The sequence below is a fragment of the Cebidichthys violaceus genome, unplaced genomic scaffold, assembly GCF_023349555.1.
Source record: "Cebidichthys violaceus isolate CVI_PGR_0920_01 unplaced genomic scaffold, fCebVio1.0.p SCAF_2, whole genome shotgun sequence".
Taxonomy (NCBI): domain Eukaryota; kingdom Metazoa; phylum Chordata; class Actinopteri; order Perciformes; family Stichaeidae; genus Cebidichthys; species Cebidichthys violaceus.
The window spans coordinates 5299502-5322478 of record NW_027176372.1 but is presented as its reverse complement, the minus strand read 5'-3'; the positions used below and the strand labels follow the sequence as shown (position 1 = coordinate 5322478).

At 40.1% G+C, this 22977-nt stretch overlaps 1 pseudogene; it reads right to left on the bottom strand.

The window, feature by feature from the left end:
* Positions 1–2217: 2217 nt before the first annotated feature.
* The window catches only part of LOC137875810 (uncharacterized), a 71247-nt pseudogene continuing 50487 nt past the window's right edge, over positions 2218–22977 (bottom strand).

Sequence of the window (22977 nt, the reverse complement as noted above, 5' to 3'; positions counted from 1 at the left end):
TAACAGTTCAAAGGTCATGTCATGTTTCCTCCCCAATGTTTTAAGACAGAAAGTCACCTTTATGGAGGTCACACTGGATACTCGGTAATACATTGTTATAACCTATTTTTGGTCTTCATGAATGCTATATTTACTTTCAACCTGTTAGTCTTGCGAAGAAGAAAGAAGTATTTGCTAATATTTAATAGGTGAAATTTCATCTCAATTGTGTCGTAAAAGATTTCTGGACATACAGTATCATGCTAGCTTTTGGAAGACATCCATTTGGTATATAGAATATATAATGTCCATTGTAAAAATCAGAGCTGTCTCACTGTGTGTTCCTCTCGTCTTTATCTGTCAGACAATTACACGCATATTGTCAAAATGAACCACAATAATAATTCAACTTTTAATATAAAAGTAACAAACGAAGAAAATACAAAATAATAATTGCAAACAAATCAAGTCATTAAAAAGTTCACCAGAATTTAGTCCTCTTGATCATCTCACTGTGCTCACTGTCCTCCAACTCGTTTGTGTGGAGACATCAGAAACATCTGCACACATGTACAAAAAACAAATAAATGTGACATTGTTATATCATAATAATAATTTAATAATGCAATCAAACGGAACACAAATATTAACACTATCCATCTTACCATTCCAATTCGCAGAGGTAATGTGCTAAATTGACACCTAATTGTTAGATATGCAGTTGTCTATAAATTGACCTCTGGTTCATCTTCACTTGTCTTTACTGCTGTCATTATAATGTTGTCTTACAGTGTGCTGAAGTAACATATCATAACACATGGTTGAGCTGCCTTTGAGTGTAATAATTGAAGACTCCTTGTATATAATATCATAACTATATAAAAAAGTAAGAACCAATGGGGACATTCCAGCAGATTAATGGTGTAACTTTATCATTTCCACCTATGGGTCTCTCCACTGCTTTCCTGGACTTCAGCCAATAATAACATATCAGATGAAAAGTATGACAATCATACCGTCACAGTCATACTGTGGCAACATTCAAACTAACACAATACAATAACACTTACCATCACTTGCATAGCTGGTTAAGGCCTTTACAACTGGACAACTGTTGTAACGTGGCTGCTAGCTCCCTGCGCAGCAGAGCCACCTTCTGCTCCTCCACTCTCCTCTTGCGGACCTGTCGCACCAGGACCTCCATCGATCGTGCATTGACCTCACAGCAACGAGAATAAAGGTCTTGGCGCAACACAGCCGTATCAATGCACGCATACTACAATTGCAAAACAACAACAATTGTACATATCAATCATCTTGAGTACAAAACATAGACATGGGACGAAACACATCAAACAACTGAAAGTTACTTGTAAAAATGCAAAGAATTTCTATGGTGCATGTTATGAGAAAACAACAAAGGAATTGCAAGTTACAATAACATGATACAACTGTGTTGCATATGCTGTAGAATTTCTGTCATAGTAAATGAGTAACTACAAACCCTATCCCTTGTGGGCTTGTCAGCCTACAAAGTTCATACAATATCATAATTATCACTCAATAGCTACATGATATAATAACACATAATATACAGTGACATGATCATACATGTGACATTTGCATGACAATATGAAATTACATCATTGACATTGCATTACAACTATATAAAATATGTTCACTGGAGAACAAGCAGATACATAACACACAGCACTGCACATAATACTTAGTCATAAGTTGACAAGCCTGCCTGTAAAGTTCCACCTCCTTGTCATCAATCCCAGCAAACTTAGTTGGACTTTGCATTGTCTAACAAACAACATAACACAGTACACAACAAATCAACAATATTAATGGTAAAACACATCACAGGCAACACCAAAGACTGCATATCAAATCGTCAACAAACATGTGAGTCAATGATGTTTTCTAAAGAATGACAGAGCTAATACACTTTTGGGATGAGTGAGCTTCCCTTATCTATCAATTAATTTCAAACAGTGAATTTGCCGCTAGGGGTGCAATGGATCACAAAAGTCCCGTTCGGATCACGGTTTTGCAGTCCCGGATCAGTTAATTTTTCAGGTGAGCAAAGGCAAGGGGAGGAGACAAATATAACTTCTCTTTCCATATGATTAATTAAAATAACTTCAACAACACCAAAGCAAATAACGTGATTGTTGTAGTTGTGCCTTGGCCCCCGTCGCTGACAGACCAGGATGGAAGTTTATAATTGGGCTACTTGTCGGCAGTGTTGATGGTGTGCGGGTCTGGAGGTAATGGCGGACCATAGCGACCGTCCTTTGTCTCCACTGGCCGGACCACTAGCGGATAGCGGACCATGTTACTAGTGGAGTTCAAAACAGCGTGTGAGTGACGTGACCTACATACCACTGTTGACAGATATTACAACTAACAGTTCAAAGGTCATGTCACTTTTCCTCGCCTATGCCTTAAGACAGAAAGTCCTGTGATTTAATTTTCACTCACTGCAAAGCATTACTACAGCAACTTGTACCACCAAGTTAGTTTCCAATTTGTTTATATCTGCTTCCCAATGAGATCAGGTGACAGATGTGAATTTTCCTTAGCAAGTGTTACAGGTTAGTACTTAAGCTGTTTAAATGTAATAACAAATGAGACTATTGTAAATAGTTAATGACAATAATGTTACTTATTAATATGATTACATTTAAATGATGACCAAAAAAGTTGTAATAACAGTACTCAACACTGGTAACTGTAAAATACCTATTGAAATTATTAAAAATAGTATAATTTAAGACTGAAACGGGGCAAAATAACAGAAATAAAGCATAAATTACCTAACCTTTAATAGTATATTGAGCAGTAACCTACTGAGAGGACTGCTTCACCAAAACTCTGTAGAGGTAACTAGATTTAGAACTTTTAATATGTTGAAAATCTCGTTCTGTTATGAGTATTGTTAGCCCCTCAAAAATACCTTATTAAATGTAAAGGCAAATAATGTGTGCCATTGCATCCGCAAAAATTCAGTGAGCAACGGACAACACGGCTCAAAGTTAGATGTTTTCCTGCATGGAGTGTGTGACACTGGAAATCCTGCATTGCAAATTTTCCACCACTTCCTCTATCCATTATGTGCCACTTGTCACGGAGGGAGCTCTTGAGGAGGACTCGGACGCAGAGTAGAGGTTCAGCTGACAATCTTTTATTTCTAACAAAAATACACAGGGAAATCCCTGGAAACAAAAACCTCTCTTAGCGAGGAAAGAAGAAAATAACAAGGTAGAACTAAAAATGCTCTGATTTAACTCAAGGAGCTGCAAAGTCAAAACGGCAAAAGCCAAACCAAAAATCACTTCTCGAGGAAGGTATTAAACTACAAATAAAAATGCTCTGATTTAACTCGAAGAGCTGAATGGTCGAAAAGGCAAAATGCAAAACAAAATCTCTCTTACCGAGGAAACAAGAAACAAGAACGGGACAGACAAAACTATGACTTGGACTTAATAATAGCATAAGGCGGGTGTGCAAGACAAAAGGACATGACACACTGGCACAGGACAAGGGGAGACGCAGACTATAAGTACACATGAAGGAAGTGGGGGAACAGGTGGACACAATCAGGAATCAGGGAAGACAATCAGACTGGTGACACATGAGGAAGGGCAAGGAACCTGAAACGAGAGGAGAGTTAATTTCCAAAATAGAACAGGAAGTCACAAAACAAACGTGGAGACAGGACAAAAACCCAGCTTGACATACAGGTGTGACACCACTAGTGAAAACGTTAAAGTATTCATTATATTGTTCTACATTACATTACAGTCATTTAGCAGACGCTTTTATCCAAAGCGACTTACAATAAGTGCATTCAACATAGGTATTCAAGAGAACTACTAGTCACCAGAAGTCATAAGTACATCTCCTTTTCCAAACAAGCATCTAAGAGCATGAAGCAGAGCATAACTCAGAGCCAAAGTACAGTGCAGAAACAAACAAAAACAGTAAATACAGTATGAGTAGAGAGTTGCAGTAGTCCAGGTGGGAGATGACAAGAGCCTGGGTGAGCACCTGCGCTGTCTCGTCAGTGAGGAAGGGGCGAATCCTCCTGATGTTGTGGAGCAGGAATCTGCAGGAGCGTGTAATGGATGAAATGTTTGCTGCGAATGACAGTTGGTCATCCAGGGTCACACCCAGGTTCCTCGCAGTCCGAGTTGGCGTCACCACGGTATCATCAATGGTGATGGACAGGTCCCGGTGCCGACAACCCTTCCCCGGGAGGAACAGTAGGTCAGTTTTGTCTAGGTTGAGCTTGAGGTGGTGTGTCGCCATCCACTTCAAGATGTCAGCCAAGCACGCAGCAATGCGTGTCTCCACTTGGGTGTCACCGGGGGGAAATGACAAGACCAGCTGGGTGTCATCGGCATAACAATGGTAAGAGAAGTCATGTGAGCGAATAACAGAACCCAGAGATGTTGTGTAGAGTGAGAAGAGGGCCCAGGACTGAACTTTGTGGAACCCCTGTAGTTAGCATTCATGGTTCCGACACGGCCCCCCTCCACGTCACCTGGTAGGATCGATCTGTCAGGTAGGATGCAAACAGGGAGAGTGCAGAGCCTGAGACATCCATCCCTTCGAGGGTTGAGAGGAGGATCTGATGGTTCACAGTGTCGAACGCTGCAGACAGGTCCAGGAGAATCAGGACAGAGGAGAGAGAGTCCGCTCTTGCGGCATGAAGCGACTCTGTCACCGCAAGAGGCTGTTCTGGTGGAGATAGGAAGACAGTTGATTAAAGACAGCACGTTCAAGTGTTTTGGATAGAAAGGGTAGAAGAGAAACCGGTCTGAAGTTCTTGACATCAGAGGGGACGAGCGATGTTTTCTTCAGAAGGAGGGTGACTCTGGCAGTCTAGAGTAGACATCATATAAATGTCATGTAAATCAAAATCAAACTGACTGTCAAATAACGCTGACTGTCTTTCGCCAGGACAGAACTCATGATTTTGATAACTTTTCACTAGAAAAGTCTTAAGATCGTGCTGAACAAATTTGAAGTCGATCTTATAAATTAAGGAGTTTGTGAAAATGCGCAAAAAGGGCTCATTACTCGGGCCCTAATAAAAATACAATGCTAGCTTTGGAAAGACATCAGTCTCTTATTTAGAATATATAATGTCCATAGTAGTCAAAAACGTAGTTCTCTCAGATATTCACTATTCACAACCGCAATGGCTGCCATTCCGCCAGTACCCCCAGACATGCACAGAGTGCAAGATCTTCGCTGCTTGCAGCTTTAATTATGGCCTGAGGACCACCGAAGTTGGCCGAAGGCCTCATTGAAGTCGCTAGAATTATTATTTCATGCATGGAGTACATTTTTTTGAGGGCTTTATCTTATACGTTGGCACACTTATCAGGAGTGGTGAAAAATGTGCTCACTAGCGCCCTAAATTGGTTGAAAAAGCAACCCCTATCACCTCGTATGTCCGATTGACTTGAAATTTGTCCCACATGTCCAGTTCCATCTGCTCTACAAAAAACTCAATTAGACCATTAAGCAACTTAGATTTTCCGCCATTTCATAAAAAGTCATTTTTGAAAACTTTTAAACGTCTGATTGCTACCAAATTGTATTTGAATAATTATTTATTGTGGAACAATCTAATACATATTTATCAAAAGCTTGTTAATATCTCAACAACAAGGGAAGTGGCAGAAAAAACACCGCTCTTTGCATGGTCCTGCCAAAAAAGCCATGGACATGACGGGAACTGAGGTTCTTGAAGTAGTGACTCAATATTTCAGATATCTATTACATAACTAGCAATTTGAGAGAAAATAAGTTTTGCTATTTTTTTTCTGACAGTAGTTTATTCCCAGCACCCAGCCGGCAGTTATTGTATGTTAAATATGTTGGTAAGATGAGGGATAACAGGAAAAAAAGACAAGTGTCAAAACTTGCATTTCAGAATCTGAAATTGATTCGATTAGCAAAATTGAGATGTGCCTCCTTGCTCTCTTACTTCTATATTGACAGAGGCACCAGGCAAAGAACAGAATGCTAGAAATATGGAATTCTTTATATGACCCCAAGTCATGTTCTATTGGTTCAAATGAAGGTTTAAAAGTGAACACTTTGTTATTTCCGTTTCTGACAAGCTGTTCTTTAGGCTCATTGCAGCAATATTATAGTACATAATTATCTACTTGTGTTCTTTACTTAATCCAAAGACTGCTGAACAGCATGATAAAATGTGTGACGAATATCACATTCACAAATATTCGCACCCCTTTACATGAGTAACAAAAAAGCAAGGTAGAGAAGAAACATTAAACAAACAGACGGGGGGAAAGAAACAAAAAAAAAGAACAAAAACTGTTATCAAGAATAAGGGCTTGGGGTGCGTAGTGAAAGCGACAGAGACAGACAGAGTAGAGGGATGGCAACTTGCTGTGTTTCAAGGTTGGTTTCATTTTGCCTGCTGTGTTCACAACCAGATGGACCAATGCAGCACTCAGATCTGGCTGTGTGTATGACTGTGTGCCCTGTAATGCGCCCAGCTACACATTTGCTTACATGTGCTTGCTTGCTTGTGTGCGAAGTGGGAGTGTGTGTGTGTGTGTCTCTGCAGCCCCAGTGCAGACAGTAACTGTTTGGTAGTGAGTCCAGGTGGAGCTGTAACTCTGGAAACCGTTCACTCAACAAAATGGTAATCATTTATATACGCTACTCCATTGGTGCCTCACTGTGTGTGTGTGTGTGTGTGTGTGTGTGTGTGTGTGTGTGTGTGTGTGTGTGTGTGTGTGTGTGTGTGTGTGTGTGTGTGTGTGTGTGTCGCAATCATGGTTATGTTTGCGTCGATGTATGTGATTTATACACTGTATTATTGTGTGTGCGCGTGTCTGTAGTTGTGTCTCACATCATTTATCCACAGTCTTCTTTGTGTCTCTGCCGATAGTATTTAAATCATTTTTCCGTGTGTGCAGATTATATAGCATCTGCCTTCCTCCAAAGGCCACACTGTTGGAGCATTCTCTTTGAAATGGAGACAAGCGATTTGCTCTCTTGTAAACTGTACAAAACAACTTTTTTTTTTCCCTACTAGAAGGGAAAATGTCATATCCTTGAGAAGTCAGCTTTGTAATACATCTGGTGGCTTTCAAGAAAATACTTTAGCAAGGAAAGCCTGTAAAGTCAAATAGAATATACTGAAATGCATGTAGCCACTGTGCAGTGTCTCCTGAAGGTTATGACATTTTGGCTTCAAAATGTCACATCACAACACTGAGTAAGGGGAGTAAGAGCGGATGCGACTGTGCATGAAAAAGGCTTTGTCAATCCATAAACATGACCATCTGTGTCCTGGTCATGCCTCGTGCTCCCATGAAAACCATTATAGTATTCATTTTCCAGCAGGGTGTTGGTCACCACAGCTATGACTGAATGAATACCAATATACACATAATTATTCCCTTAACTTTGTTGGCCATTGCCTTAGGCTAAATCAATTCGCTTTTTTAAGGAATAGCTCAAGGTGCTATAAAAAAAGATTGGAGAATTTCCATTGCCTCTCAACTGTTCTAAACATGGTGACGGCTAACAATGCTAACGGAGCAAGCAATGGCAAAAGAGCTTGCAGAAATAACAGTGTTTACCTGGAACCGGAGGGTGGATCAGTGCAGAGCAGCATTACTACAGTATACTATAAGAATTGTATAGTGTCTTATAGTAAGTTTGTAGTGTTTTTTTTCTGCATTTCTATTCTTTTAGCTGTAGTGGCCCGATAATATTTCAATGGTAATACTATTTATCCGTCACAGCTCTGCCCCTTCATCTCTCACTCGCCTAATCAGCTCATTCAGTGCACCTGTTACACCTGTTAGCCTCCCTCATCATCAGCCTAGTCCCCTTCACCTGCCTCTGATCACCAATCAAGCACTCCCTCCTCATCAGCACAACGCCCCTCACATGTTCACTCACCTGCCTCTGATCAAGCCACTATGGGTACATCTCAAGTCTCTTAATTGTCATTTCCTCGCTTGAGCCGGAAGTTGTTCTGCGCCGCCATATTGACGGCCATTCCAAAGCTCTTATTTAGCTCTGAGGAGCGAGGAGAGAGACGGGATCTCTGAAGAGCCATGAGCGAGGACCCACAAGAACAGGCTTCCAGGAAGTGTCTTAACGGCGGACACGCCCCCTCATTGTTCATCAGTTATGTGATTGGATGCTGCAGCCGCTCAGACTGATACGATTTTTTTTCAACATGTAAACAGTGAAGACAGATCGCAGATTAAACTCTAGTTTATATTTGATATGTTTTCTGATTCAGTATCTGTTTTAAATATATGTTCAATGTAGACTGAACAACAAAAGGACCAGAAACAACTTTCTTCATTTTTTAGAAAGATTTGTCTTTTCATTATCTGATATTTCCCTCAATAACTTATTATGGATACAATTGGAGAGAGAGAGAGAGAGAGAGAGAGAGAGAGAGAGAGAGAGAGAGAGAGAGAGAGAGAGAGAGAGAGAGAGAGAGAGAGAGAGAGAGAGAGAGAGAGAGCATCTCTACAGTGATGATTACTGTGTCTTTATTAGTTACTATTATTAAGTACAGTGATCATGTGTGCAGATACAAACCTCTTTAAAAGTCTCTCCAGCTGTTAAAGCCGACAGACGGCTGATCAGCTGTGATCAGCGGCTGCCGTCATCAGAAACAGACGTCGCTTCACGTAACGCAATTGAGGAAAGGACGTCTCATGTCTCTTAAAACATATTTCCTCGTTCCTCTCTCCTCGCGTGGTTTCCTCCATGCATCCCTGGTGGGAGGGACTAAGACGCCAGGAAAGGACCCAAGTGAGGGAAACAGGGACGCTATCCCTGTAAGACTTGGGATGTACCCTATATAGATCCCTGTCTCTCAGACACACTTTGCCAGATCATTGCCATGTCAACCCACCCCTTTGGCTCGTCCTGCCGGATTTCCTCTCTCGTCTCGTCCTTGGATTCCCTGCTGTGTCCCTGTAAGATTCCTGTTGTGTTCTTAAACTCATTAAAACCTGTTTCACACTGCATCAGGTTATGTCTGCATTTGCGTCCTCCACCACACCTCGTGACATTATCTAGATCGTTGTAGTATTTCTATATTTTAAATAGTATTACTATGTTATTTTAAGTTATAGTTTCTGTATTTGTTTTTCGAACACACTATAGACCATTCCTAGTATTCTAGTATTTAAAAAAAAAAAATTCACCAGATTTCGCCATTTTCACGTTTGCCCTATGGGTCAAATATATGCTATTTTCCTGGTTTCCACTAGGGGCAGTGCTGCTTTATCATGGAGCACTGAGCAAATGTATGCAACTATAATGATATGTGTGATATGAGAGTGGTGTGTGTGTGTGCATGTGTGTAGCTAGACAGATAACAATAATATTGTACTGTAGGTCACAACTACTCCCCCTACACACACACACACACACACACACACACACACACACACACACACACACACACACACACACACACACACCCCTCCATGTATATATCTCTCACTCACACACCTCTGTATGTGTTCCAGTGTAGGCTATTGGGCTTTGAATGTGTGTGTGTGTGTGTGTGTGTGTGTGTGTGTGTGTGTGTGTGTGTGTGTGTATATAGAGGATGTGTGCATCGTTGTAGCGTTGAGTTTGTTTGCCTACATGCGTGATTGCATGACCATATGAGCCAAGAGCAAGTGGTTCTCATGTTGTTCAAAGTGTTGTCTTGTGGGCATTTTTTCAAATAGCAAAATAAGGTAGTTTATTAGTAGGAAAAACAATTGGTACTAAAAAAAGAGTAATAAAAATGTTATGGTCATTTTAACTTTTTTTCTTTTTTGTTCACTCCATTTCACATCATAACTGTCTCAGTCAACTTTATAATTAACAATCTCGACACATCTTAACATCTTGCCCTCAATTCAGACTGGAGTGGGTATGTTTGCTCAAAAGATTCATGTTTGGTCTCGTAGTGGCGTTTCACATTGGCGCTTTTAATAATGGCCACTTTATCCGAACGTATGAGACAGAGTGGTTTTGTAGCGCCAGCAGTAAGAATGAACAAATAAGAGTCCGTCCATTCTTTGTTTAAAAGCTCTGTTTTCGCGGTCCACTTCTCTCTTTTTAGAGCACGCCATGTGAAACTGCTTCTCCGACTTACTTCTCCCACTGCTTTCTCTCTCCATCTCTCCTGTGTCTGTGTGCAAATCTCACCCGACTCACGATGCATTTCAGAATACATACAGTGCTGTGAAAAAGTATTTGCCCCCTTCCTGGTTTCTTATTGTTTTGCATATTTGTCACACTTAAATGTGTCAGATCATCAAACTAATTTTGATATTAGACAAAGATAACCCGAGTAAATACAAAATGCAGTTTTTAGATGATGATTTAATTTATTGAGGGAGAAAAGCTATCCAAACCTACTTGGCCCTGTGTGAAAAAGTAATTGCCCCCTAAACCTAATAACTGGTTTTGCCACCCTTGGCCCAGATGGTCCCCAGACCATCACACTACCACCACCATGTTTGACTGCTGGTATGATGTTGTTTTTATGAAATACTATCAGTTTTACGCCAGATGTAACGGGACGCACACCTTCCAAAAAGTTCAACTTTTGTCTCGTCAGTCCACAGAATATTTGCCCAAAAGTCTTGGGGATCATCAAGATGTTTCTTGGCAAATGTGAGACGAGCCTTTGTGTTCTTTTTGGTCAGCAGCGGCTTTCGCCTTGGAACTCTCCCATGGGTGCTATTTCTGCCCAGTCTCTTTCTTATTGTTGAGTCATGAACACTGATCTTAACTGAGGAGACTGAGGCCTGAAGTTCTTTAGATGTTGTTCTGGGGTCTTTCCAGACTGATTCATGTCAATTACTTTCTTTCTCATCTGTTCTTGAATTTCTTTAGATGGAGGCATGATGTGTTGCTTTTTGAGATCTTTCAGCCTACTTCACTTTGTCAGACAGGCTCTATTTAAGTGATTTCTTGATTCAACGGGTCTGGCAGTAATCAGGCCTGGGTGTGGCTAGCAATTACTTTTTCACAAAGGGCCAAGTAGGTTTGGATAGCTTTTCTCCCTTAATAAATGAAATCATCATTTAAAAACTGCATTTTGTATTTACTCGGGTTATCTTTGTCTAATATTAAAACAATTTTGATGATCTGAAACATTTAAGTGTGACAAATATGCAAAACAATAAGAAACCAGGAAGGGGGCAAATACTTTTTCACAGCACTGTATATTCGATTGGCTGAGTAGCGTCACGTGAGATGATTTACAATGCATGCAATTGGTCGGTGTATTTCCTGGACTGCTGACCAAGTGCCGTAAAGGAAGCGCTCCCCCAAAATGTATAATTCTCAATTATCCATCAGTTATACGTCCGGGTCCAGATAGGACAGCGTCTGGGTCCAGATCCGGATCGCGGTCCGCCTATTAGAGACCTCTGCTCTACATGAACTACATCATGCACCACAATGGTCTCCATTTCCACTGTTATTCTGACAACACCCAGCTCTACATCGCCACTAAATCCATCACCCCCACCACCCACTCCACCATCACCCACTGCCTCAAAGACACTAGAACTGGCATTTGTTTAGTGATGTAGGATTTCAGATTTGTCGCTGTTGAGTTTGTTACTCAAATCCGGCCACAACTTCTCCCTCTGCATCGATGGCACCACTGTGCCTGCTTCCACACACATCCATAACCTTGGTATTAGCTTCGATCAAACCCAACAACTAGAACAGTTTGGTAAATTCAGAAAACTATATTATTTTACTGTAAAGCAGGATTTAAAACCAGGAAAAGTCAACACATGTTGCAGTATTACAATATCCAAATTCTAAGATGATAATATAGTCTCATATGACGATATTGATATATCAATATATTGCCCAACTCTAACTACAAGGCTAGCAGTTAGGGAATAATACTCCCACGTTGGAAGAAGTTTTTCCTGTTCTTCCCATCGTACAAACATTGCGTGAATACAAGCAGACGGGCAATAATGTGAAAAATCACAAAGACTTTTATTAGGTGATATTTGGATGCCGAAGATGCCAAAGTCAACTCTAAAATAACACTTTGAGGTGTTATAGGTACCTTTTCATTGTCTCTCAGTGACATTTACCTTTTTTGACTTTGAATTGGAATTGACTTACCTCAGCTCTCCTGCCTCACTGGCACATCTACACCGTCTCTAGAGAAATCAAGAATCAGACAGACCTTAATGAGGATTTGTGCCCCTCCGAAGAGGCCGTGTCAACTTTGCCGCCGGCAAATCCTCCCTCATCCTTTCTGTTGCTGGAAACTTTCTATTGACTTGTTGCTTTCAAAGGTTAAACATCTAAAATTTGAGACCATATCTGCGGGAGGTTGTCACTTGGTTGGTTTGTTCCAAGATCAATAATGTTCATATTTGTTTGTTTGATCACTACGCTAACCCGCGATTGCTCCTATTGTAATTATCAAGCCAATTATTCTCCACATGGGCCTTACAGTAATTACATGTCTGTTTAAATATTCAGCACTTGACTAAATAATTTACAACCGTATAAGGGGGAAAAAAAACTCATCAAAACATAGTATCTGTGTCACTGCAATGATAAAAAATTCTATACATATTCAATTGTTTAGCTAGAACTATTATTTCTGAGGTAAAGAATACATTTTGATGTAAAAGCCAATTGGATATATTGTTTCTTAAATGTTATACCTGTCTTTTAACATTTATTAATTTAACAAAATGTGAGCCACAGCAGCTGTTTCTCACTCATCTTCAGTGCAAAATCTTAAACGGTTAATATTTGTGGCCAATTTTGACTTTCCTTATGTTGTTGCAGCTAGACTCTTTGTATATTTACGTGAGGTGCCAACAAGAAAATACCCCATATCGGGACTTTGAAAGATCCCAATAGTATCTTAAGTAAAACATTCCAGACACAGAACTCATAGCCAGAGGAACGGCGGTCATGTTCTATGTGAATCAAAAATTGATTCTTACTGACAATGCTATGTCACGTGACACTAGCTCACTGAGTCACGTGACGTTACGTCCATAGCTTTACATTGCGTTCCAAGCGTACTTATTTAAAGCAAACATGATGTTTTTTTCAAACCCTACTTATCTAAACTAAGTAGGGTTAGTCAACTTAGTGTTTCAACGTTAACCATGCGCAAACCTTTGGCGTCAAGACAATACACAAAATGTTCTGCTGTGATGTGTCTCAAACTAGTTAAAATGTCATATCTAGGACCACCGTAGACACACTTGTGACACACAGTCTGATGAGAAACTGAGAGTTGGCTGTGTTCGTGTATTAAATAGCAGCGCTTCAAGTCAACTAAAGCTGTAAACAGTAGCTCTACAGCAGGGGTGGGCAATTATTTTTCCCAAGGGGCCACTTGACAGGGACTGTTGTGGAGGGCCAGACCAATAGACTGAACTCAATCCTGCTCAATATTATTCCACCTCTTTATTAAAAGCAGTAAATTGTATGGTACTGATAAGCTGCGAGTGGTAAGAGTAAATATTATGATCAGTGGTGGAATATAACTAAGTGTATTTGCTTAAGTACTGTACTTATTACAATTATCTAATTTTCAGTTTTTCTAGTCTGTGTTGTCTGTGTTGGGCTTGAACGAGTGCTCTGAAGTCAGGTTGAATGTGTGAGGTGATATGTGAAGGATCTGGATCTGGATTTGTTCAACTTCATCACGGAGAATGTTTGTTCACATATGTAGGTCGATCCAAAGAGAACCGACACCTTCTGAGCATGTTGCTTTTGCAGCTTAGCTAGCAAAGCCTCAGATGTCCGTGCCGCTCTGCCTCACCAACACATCCCAGGAGGCCTGGCCCAGCTCCGGCTTAAGCTTGGCATGCCGGAAGAAATATTCCGGCTGCCGACACACTGCCATTACTGGAATTGCAGTGACGCTGCTGTTCGCACACATCCACGAACGTACGAACGTATTAATGTATGTAATTTGAGATAAAAAAACAACAGCAACAGTCGCCTTCAAAATAAAAGCAATGCAGCTGTATTCCGTGCATGTACAATTATTTACATTATATTCCTAATTTCCCATTGACGTCCCATACGATGCCCAAGTCTGCTCTACAGTGTAGTAAGTGATGGAATTCTGAACACAATCATAATGACAGCTGCTGGGAAAATATGTCACAGGAATGAAAATAACCAGAATTAGAGATGAAAAATAAAATAGTAGTGGGGAAGAGCAGGGCAACAAGAAGAAAATAAGGGAATATTAAATAAAAAAATCCACAGCACATCTATGACATATTCATGAACAATGAAAGGTAACATAATCAAAGGATAGATGAAGCATAATACAAATAGATACAAACAACAACAGAGAACATGGAAATCAAAAGTGGAGCAAAAGCCAGGAGGAGAGAAAATGTCAAAGTCAACAAATTGCCTCCATCAGCCCGCCGTGTGTGTGTGTGTGTGTGTGTGTGTGTGTGTGTGTGTGTGTGTGTGTGTGTGTGTGTGTGTGTGTGTGTGTGTGTGTGTGTGTGTGTGTTAGGGGTGAGAATCACCAGAGGTCCCACGATACAATATTATCACGATACTTAAGTCACGATATGATATACTCACGATACTGCAAGTATTGCGAAAACATATTGCGATATATTGCAATTTATTACCTTTTTTCAACTGCAAATTATATCTAATAAGATAAAGTTTTCAGTCTGTTCATCTCACTTCAATCATTTTTCTTGCAGCAAAATGGGATTTTCAAGCAGACAGACTGACCAACTCTGTCATAAATGTTGCATGCACCTGACAAACTGTTTGTATTACAGTCTACATAGTCCAACTTAACTGAATGCAGACGTGTGTGGACAGCTGTACTATTGCAGGTATTAACAATGCAACTTGTACAAAAAATGCAGCACAAGAATGGGGGATTGCCGACAAAAACCTGGTGGTTGTAACTGACAATGCTTCTAATATGGGCGTTGCCATTCATTTAGCGGGACACCTGCATGTGAAGTGTTTCGCTCACCCGCTCAATCTGGCCTCACAACGGGTGTTAAATAAAAGATCGGTACTTGGCTTCCGTGTATCGATACAATATTGCTACGCAAAATATTGCGATGCTATGCTGTATGGATTTTTTTCCCCCACCCCTAGTGTGTGTATACAGGGGCAAATTATGAGACAAGGGGAACCTGGGCAAAGACCTGCAAAAGGCCCCACCACCTCTCCTGCATAGTTGCAAGACAAAGTTATTCACCCTCTTTTTGTTGTTGTTTTGTCTCTTTGTAGTTGTGATGAGTTTGTGGTCATTGTGTTTCTCTTAATTATTGTTTTCTGTCACTTTGAAATTATTTTTGTCTGTGGTTGTTATACACCTTATAGACTTCAGGAAAAAATATTTTTGTCCCATGGTTAGACATGTGTATATATAGACTTGTGTTCTTTCCTACTCGTGTCTGTGTATGCATGTGTGTCGTCTGCCACTGCTGTTTGTATATATTGAGTGTGTGTGTGTGTGTGTGTGTGTGTGTGTGTGTGTGTGTTTACATTCCTTCTCCCCAGTCCAGCCAGCAGCTAACAATCTGGGTTAAAGATCCCTGGCTCAGTGGATCGATCAGTCCCTCGGCCTCTATCGGTCTGCCTTTAATACTTAATGAGAAAAGGTGTTTGATGAATGTGCTCCCTGTGTGATCTATTAACGCTGCTTTACATTCATCTATAGGGCTTTGGGACACGCACACCACATGATATCTGGGGGATTATGTAAATTTGACCGGCATCTTTTTGTGGTAGACATTCTCATTTTGTAGGAAAATATTTTCTTCAACAGTTAGTCTTGCAAATAGTTCTTTGGCAATTAAAAACATGTATGAGATTACAACATGTCAAATTAGAATGTGCATAAGAAGAATTATGGTTCAACATAATGAAGCAGTTAATAAGCTTATCCTGCATTTAAACCCCTTTGGTCCATTTTTGTTGCACTTAAATAGTTCTTCTCTACTACACGTCTATAGAGCTTCATATTAGCCTGCACTTTTTGTAGTTTAGATATTATTACAACTTATATGAAGGCATTCTACAAACCATGCAGTTCTGTCTCTAGGCAACCCCTTGAATCGCACAAAAGGATGAATTATTGTTTCTTTCACAAAATCGGTATCCATTATTAATAATTGGCCTTGCTCATTTATACTGCTATTTGTGCAGAAAAGCCGGAGTGATTCAAGCAAAAAGCCAAATTTAGTGAAAAGCTGGATGTAGAGATGCAGATGAATAGATGATTGAACTTTGTAAGAGCAAGGTGAGCTTCATTTAAGCTGTGACTGAAGCTTTGAAACCTAGAAGAACTGCATTATCCAATAACACCACTTTGACTCAGAAACAATCCACCTTTTCACAAGTTCATAAACTTGTTTTCTCACTTTTTACCCCTACCGCTGATGTCACGGGTCCAATTGATGTTGAAAAGGGTCTAACAGGGGACAACTGGATCAGGCAGAAAATGGTAAGAACTCTCAAACACAGTGTATCAATTTCTCTAGAATGAAAATTGGTCCAATCAGTTGTGATAATGTACAGATATAAGTGCATTTTACCAATACACACTACAACTCAAAAGACAATATGATATAATTCAGCTATGATTTTATATAATTTCCAACCAAATGCAAATATTTCATATTATTACAAATTAAGGTGTATTTATTTTTAGTAATTAAGGTGTTCAATACATAATTAAGAGGGTATGTATTGCCTCCACCTGGCTCCGAACATGGAGACAACTGGGCTGGCAGCTAGAAACTAACAGTTGCAACAGTGCTGACGGAGCTAACAGGGGAACCAGAGCATTGGAGCTTCTGCCACGACGCCGTGGGATGGAATAGCGTTATCAGCAGAACCACTTTATGAGTGCAGTGCAGAGCAGCAGAGAGACTCACATTCAATAAAATGCATGTAAACAATGCAGTGACTTCATGCTCTCCTCGGGTAGACACGACTCCACTATATCATAGCAAATTGTTTGTTTCTGCTATATGAATGCTCTGAATTTTGTGTTCGAAACCTTTAAAGTACACTTTTTTTTTTTTCATATTCTGTATCAGAAATACCACAGAACATCATGTCTGCTGCCACATGAAGGAAAGCAAGCATGGGCAGTGAAGCACTAAGTAACATTTAACATTAGTATATCTTACCTCAGTTTCTGAATCACTCTAAGCAACGAAATTTAGTATTAGGATTAATTTCCCACCGATTTTGGGTTGTGTATCGACATAGTTGTATCTGTGACTGTTAAGCATTGTATCATAATGGTTTTATGATTTAATGTGGTTCTTTGTGTGGTACAATGTGTTGAACCAGCATCCCGAACCAAATAAATAGGGAGCAGCATTTCACCTCTACTACTGGGTCCATACGATCTAAATTTACAGTCATCAGTTATTAAAAAAAACTACGAACTAAGCAGGGCAACAATGAACAAGATTCGACCAAACTCAGAAAAACACTACTATCTTATAATTGTCCCATGCGGCATGGGCCTATAGTTTAGGTACGCCATCTTTGTGTTTACTGTGCCACTAACCAGGGGCTGTACCGTTTATTGAATTCAATCCAAAGTGGCAGAAACAAGAAAATGACCCACAATTCAGCTTCTCCTCCCAGTGGCCAGGAACTCGAAAGTGCACAAACCACCATGCTATGCGTTAACTTGTACTAAACTGTGTGTGATGCTGTTTCTCTTTTCTGCTTTATACACAAAATAATGGTAAAATGTCCATTCAGTGAAAGCATTTTGTTCACTAACCCATTGTGTGAGACTTTTATTTATTTATTTAAAATGTGTATATACAATTTTTTTAAAACCTGCTAGTTAATCCCCATCTTTACTAAATGCATCCTAATTATGTAGAGCCGTGCAACGTATTCCGTGAATCCCTATCTTCTGTTGTCCAACACTCTCAGTCTAAAAATGGATCCTATAGAAAAGCTTGTCAATGCGGATGTGCATCGCTTTTACTGTAGGTGGGGAAGTTAACCATCATCAACCTCTTGTAAAATCAAAGCATGCTGCTCTACTATTTATGATACAGCACAGATCACATCTTTGTGCACGTTGTCCAAGTAAGCTTCTTGGTGCGCCAAGCCTGAGGTCCACATTAAGGTGAGCTATATGCTTTTTGTGCAGTGTCTTCATACTGTATCTTTTGGTTTGCCCATCCTCTGATAAAGAGCAGCACACAACAGCCATCTAAAGCTCTTCTATGGGAAGCATCAAGGACTCTCTACCACATAAGTGAATGAGACGGTCTCAAACGGGGATAGTACAAGTACGGAAAGTTTAAAAAAAATTGTAGTCAAGACTATTGACTCGTGTGCCAATGGAAAATGTGCTCCGCTATTAAGAGATGGGGCTGCATTCTATGTTTACATTGCAACTCCTAACACCATCATAAGAAGCCAGCCACAGAAACATTAACACTAAATAGACTAAGAGACATTGGAGTGGTGAAAGAATGGTGAATGACCTAATCCCCAGAATAAAGCATGGAAGGATCCCAGACATAATAAATAAAGGGCACTAAGGCAGAGAGCATAAAGGGCAAACAAAATTGAAAATCAGAACACTACCTATATTTTTAAAGGGACCCGGACTGTGTAGCAGTGAGGTTTTAAACTGGCGTAATCAAGAGCAGTTTCTCATTTTTAAGATTATTAGATTGATACGAGTAGTTATGAATAAAACCATTTTTCTTCAGGCTATCTGGTTCATATTAGCTTGACTTATCACATTTTAGATTAAATTTAATGACGATGGGGTTGGATATGATTGTATCTTACTGGGTATAGAAAAGCTTCAGCGGATGATATAGCGAATAAATAATATCTATTTTTAGGCTATGCCGCATTATAAGATGTATTTGCTGATATTTTCATAATTTCTCAAAGGATTATATATGTTTGATGTAATCTTTGATCGCATATGACATTAAGGAGAGCTTTTAGACAGCTTTAAGTTTCCCATCAAAATGTCGTGCTATAGGTGTAGTGGTCTGCTATCAAAACAACCAATCTTCCATCACCATTTCCGACCTCAACACGTATTAACTTGTTTTCACTTATTTCTCTCTCTCCGGGCTCTTTCCCTGTTCCCTGCCTCCCTTCAAATAATAAAAAAATAAACACCATAAGAACATCAATTCTTATATGCCACACACACTTACCCAGGAGAGCCAAAGAGGATCTAATGACTGTGGCCAAAGAAAACTGTGACAATTTGTACTTGAGGTTCACAATGTGGTCACTTACTACATCCCACAAATAACAAGCCACATTACATTGAGAATATTCGATATATCGCCCACCCCTAAAGGGAAGTACTCTAGAATCTACACTTCAGTCTGCAGATTCTTTCCATGTACTGCAACTTTGAAGAATTATCAAACAAATAATTAGGCTTGGCTTGATCCTGTTTGCATGTAAACATGATGAAAAGAAAAAAGTGTGGAGGCAGGGCAGTGAAATCCCAAGTGGTTTAACTAAATATCCTTCTCAAGCGGAAAGCGTCTATAAAAATTAGAAAACATCAAGGTGACAAATAGTGACATAGATGAAGTGAGCTGAGTAGATAAATTACATCAAATCCTGGAAACTAGTACAAAAGAATGAAATTAATAAATAAATAACTGAGCTTAGTTATCGAAAAGAGATGAAGTTAAGTGTCTGAGAGTGATGGGAGAATAATAAAATGCTCAAATTCTGTGAAGGCCAGGGTTTCCAGATTGTATAATAGTCTTCTACCTATGATAAAAGTTACTATACAGTGTTTTAAAATGTAGATGCACATAGAATACATTTTATGTAGTATGCAAGTTATACTGGATTTAAAAAAATACAATTTGTTTATTATGGTTACATTCTCGGAGGCGGCAGGAACTGAAGATCAGGCCCTGCTCTCCACTTAGCCACGGACCCATCCTGTCAAGACAAATCGTGACAGGATGGGTCCAACAGATACCTGTCTTTCAGCCAGGAGACTGCTATTTGTTCCCATGTGAAACGAGAAGTCAATGTTGATGTATTTGTCAGGTAACCTAACTAAGCATCTCATGATCTTTTCTTAAACCAAACCAAGTAGTTTTGTTGCTTGAACCTAACTCAGTTGTTTCCAGGGAAGACTGTATGCATGTAACAAGCGGAGATTGAACAGATGTTACTGGCTTTCATATAAAAACAATTTTTTTTTTAGATATCATAAGATCATCCCAACCGCTGCATGATGATACCTTGAATCTTGCAAGACAGCCCACTCAAAACAATACATGTTTATAATCAGATGAGGCAGTCTAGGAACATTGATTTCTACCTTTATCTTCCCCCTTGGTCTGAGTCAAATTATAAGTCTGATATATTTCCAGATTCCAGGAGTTAGTAACTTTTGGACAAAGATGTAACATCTACTGTCCAGATTTGCATTTGTTTAGCTCCCAGCATTATCTTTGACATATAGAAGCTTTTCTTGGACTAGGGTCTGGGGGGGGTCAACTGCCAAACTTGGGGAAATTGAAACTCCATGTTCCTGGGAGTTTTCTATGCTGCCTACAAATTCCTGTGAACAGCCGTTAACCAGAACTTCCATGGCAATCTACAGTGCTGCTAACTGACCAAAACCCCACTGTTGATGCAGTGTAAAAGGTAAAAAGTGTAATCCTTCGGACACAGCTCGATGGCCGGGACATTTTACATATTCCTTTGCCACGTTTTCGTCCCAAACAAAAAGTCTGACAATTTATTGTTATTATCCGATAATAATAACAATAAAGGCTGCTCTAAATCATCTGTAGACTGGGCCAGAGTTTGGAGGAATGCCTTTTGTTCTTCAACAACTCCAAACATAAACGACAAACCTGAACTTCATATATCAAACTTATTCAACACCAAAGCGGCATTTTATGATGAACGTTAACTACTCCACTAAACTGTACACTATGTGACTTAAATTGAATGGGGACATTTTTACACATCATGTAGGAGTGTCCATCAGTTTAAAGCTTCTGGGAACAATAACAAAACCCTATCTGAAACACTTGGTTGACAGATCGACTGCTCTCCAGAATGTATACCGTTGAATGAGTATTCCGAGCAGAATCTCATAGACAGCTGTGACTATCAGCTCGCTCCGTTGCTAAAAAGATATTGGTGGCAAGGTGGCAAGCAACGCACAACCTATGTCTATCAGTGGAATCCCTGGTTAATAGAGATTTTATCTATATCTTTATCTCTGTTGCTAGGATGAAGCGGACAGGCCTGGTTATGCTCGCAGCTAGGAAGGAGGCACTCAATTTGGCAGGAACCATGATATTCATTTTTAGTCTCATTCTGTTTCCTTATTTACTTGCAATGCACTATTAGGAAATATCTCTTTTAACGCCCAACCATCCACCTCAACCTCCTCCTTTCAACATCATTTCAAAGAGGGACTTTACCAGCACAATTAATCCTGGTAGCAGTTATGTTTACTCCTAACCATATGTGGCTAAGCTTATAAGCAGTAGATAAACATATACTGTAGGACGGAATATCTGAAATAGTTTGATGTGCATTTCATCATTAGAATAGGTATTATGGAAGCTCCATGTTCATCAGTACATTAAATAGTGTTGACAGCAGCATATATTGTTGATATTCACATATCCATCTTTTTACATTTAACTACTTTGAGGATTCATGCTGACCCGGTCCTTGGCCGCCTCAGTTCATCATTTTGCTGCTCACTCTGTATTTCAGCAGACAACGGAATGAATCCCCTCAATAAAGTCCAGTCTTCAGCAGATGTCCAGGCTGTCATGGTCATTTTATCATAATTGGTAGTTCCACCTCAGGGAGAAGAGAGCATACAGTGGGTGAGGGCAGAGGAAGAAACAGACAGACTGGGGAGATTGGGAGGGTTAGACGGGAAAGGAGGTGCTGGGAAGGGGACGGATGATGAGCAGAGACAAAAGTACAGAGGGAGTAGAGGAAGAGGGTGGGGGTTAGTCTGTGTGATGGAGAGAGAGAGAGAGAGAGAGAGAGAGAGGAGAGAGAGAGAGACCTTTCAGCCAACATTTTAACAGGGTTGGCCTGAGGTTTAGATGGTCAGGTCTCAGAGCAGATGGTTTAAAGACTCACTGTGGGTCCTCACATTAGCGAGCGGAAAATGGCACACTGAGGCTGGACACGCTGCAAAGGTCTCCTCTGCCAGAACACTCTGCCATGAGATATGAGATACTGAGTTAGATAGATAGATACAGCAGTGACCATCGCTTCTACAGGAGTGATGGTGAGTGTCAAAATATCTCTTCTGCAGTGATTGAGCTTTGGTCTAACCTGACCCGCCAGATGGTTTGTAAAACAGAACCACCTGGGAAGCCCTCATTGGCAATGGTTTGGAAAAGGGCAGGCACTTTAAAAAAAAAAAAACTTAGCAGGTGATTGAATGGAGCATCTGTCAATCAAACTCTTGCCAAAGCCTTTATTGCCATTCTTTGCTATTTTTTCATTGAAGAAATACTCTGTTCTGATATAACTGATATTATTGCAGCATCTACGCTTATTTTTTTTTAAAACCGCCATTGTTGTTCTGAACAAACAGTCGCCTCTCTGTGTCGTCTCGCACACAGCTCTCCAGAGGACGCTGATTGGTTCAGTCACTGGCTTGCCAAACCCAAACTCACTACTTGAAGCCTGAACAGATGGATTTTCATGTGATCCCGCGATTCTGGTGTGATCTCGTGGCATCGAGAGAATCCAGCCGCTGTGCAAGGTTAGCTTTGATCTGCAAGTGTTTAAGATGGCTTTTGATTGATGGATGAGTGACACCACTACGAAAACACAAATAGTGAAAGTTCTGCTTTGCTTTTGTACCCTTTCAAAGTGTAAGTTTGTGTCACAAGTGCTGAGATAAACATGACTAATTAC